Source organism: Apis dorsata, unplaced genomic scaffold, assembly GCF_000469605.1.
Source record: "Apis dorsata unplaced genomic scaffold, Apis dorsata 1.3 scaffold_82, whole genome shotgun sequence".
In the NCBI taxonomy this organism is placed as follows: Eukaryota; Metazoa; Arthropoda; class Insecta; order Hymenoptera; family Apidae; genus Apis; species Apis dorsata.
This window is the reverse complement of record NW_006263380.1, coordinates 773,413-775,566: the sequence shown is the minus strand read 5'-3', so window position 1 is coordinate 775,566 and position 2,154 is coordinate 773,413.

Genomic DNA, 2,154 nt, shown 5'->3' with positions numbered 1-2,154 from the left:
ATCAAAAAAAAAAAAAAAATTCGACATTCTTCGAAACGAAATGCATTTTTGGAAAGTCACGAGGAATCGAAAAACTTGTTCCATGTCTCCTCGTGATTTTCCACAAAACAATTCCGAATGGAATGGCTGCTGAAGTTCAGCAAAAGAAACAAGGAAGAACACCCAACCACGAACATTGAGGGCATTCCAAAAATATTGAGCAGACGAAGAAAATGCAAGGAAACTCTTTAACGATACCCTATTAAATTATATGTATATAATTATAATAATACAATAAATCGTTTAAAACTCATTTAATAGCCGCCTTTGCCCTTTAGTAACCAGTAATCAATGTTTTCGCGTAAAAATAATATCTTTCTGTGTCTTTAAGATAATTAATTAAAGAATTAATAGTAATATATTGAACATTTCCTCCATTCCTATTTTCCTCCTCGTATCAAAAATATTTAACGTAAAAAACGATTTTTTATTATTGAATATCTATTTGCAATAAATAAAAATTATTATATATCGTTAAGATATCGTTAAATTTCAATTTTTGTTGAAAACTTGGATTACTGGAAAGGGCGGCGGATCAACTTCAAGAAGTTAGAGAACCTCAACTTATTTTCCACGGTTTCATCTAGAAGGCAGTAAAAAGAGTGTTTCTTTCTTGCAACAGTTTGAAAATTCTCGTGTCCTACGCTTTATTATTATTCGACGCATTTCAAAAATGTAGAGAGAGAGAAGGAGTGCCCGATATCAAATCGTGGCTACGTTTTCCATATATATAAAAATAGCACCAGAAAAATGGTTTCCGCGGTGCCTTTCAACGGCACACGACAATTGTAAATTTCTTTTTTTTTTTTTTTTTTTCCATTCGTTCGTGCGATTCGCGCGAATTTCTATACGGCACTCGTTCTCTGGTTCGTTTCAATGGCCTTTTTTTCCTTTCTTTTTTTTTTTTTTTTTTTATGACACGGATAATATAGTCCATCGGATAAAATAGTCTCGCGAGTCTATACAGTAATCGATTATTACACGTTTCTTTAACATTCTTGAGGGGAAAAAAGAAAGAAGAAGAAAAGAAAAGAGAAAGGAAAGGAAAGGAAAGAAGAAGAAAAAAAAAAGGACATCGCGGTTCCTCGATTTCCCATACATACATACAACAACGATGATATCTGTGTTTCCGTCGATATTACGCTAAAAACGTAGCTTACTTTTCCACTATTCTAAATGTGTATGTAAATACGGTAATGATAGAGCGGAAATTTCTCGTGTTCTCCTCGCTCTCGATTTTCCTTCTCTCGTATCTCTTTCTCTCAATTCTTATTAAACAATCATTCAAAGATATTTTCTCCTTTCACGCGATCCTCACACTTACTCTACTCTCCTTTCCTATCGTCGTCGTTTTAAAAAGATTCTAATGATTTTTGTGCTCCCACTTTCTCACGCCTTACGAGTAATGTACGAGCAAATTTATTCTCTCTCTTCTTTTTTTTGCATTTCCTTTTTTTCGCTTTTTTTCCCCTCCCTTTTTTTTTCTTTTTTTTTTTTTTTCTCTTTTGGCAATCTGCCAACGATCGATCAAAGATCGTTGCATGGGCGGCGGTAATCTACCGTTACAACATTAACGTTAAAAACTCGCTGTTCGCAATGACAACGACTATGTGAAACAAGTTGTCTACGGATAATGCAACATCCCGACGTGCCATCATTGCGGTACAGTAATTCATTCAGAAATCTAAAATCTGATCAAGAAACATTAGAAACGTGGTCGTACTTCGATCCACGAACGAGAGACTCGCGCACCGATTGGCACAAGCCCGTGATTCATATTTCAATCGAATCGCTAATCCCCACGAGGGACTCGTACCGATCGATATTTTCAATTCCTAAAAGTATTTCTAAATTCAAAAACTGGAGAAACGCTTAACTTTCGTTCGATCCGTTGCAGTCGTAATTAGTTAATATTGAGCTTGTACAATTTGTGAAATTTTTCGATTTTAAAAACTAGATGTTACGTTATCTTACTTATTATTAGCTAGACGATACACGTGATCACTTTCGACTGCAATGAATGTCTTAATTATTCATCTAAACAATGCTACAATGCTCTCTCAAAAGACTTTCATTTGGGCGGGTGGTTCCACCATCCCCTAAGCAGCCTCTAAC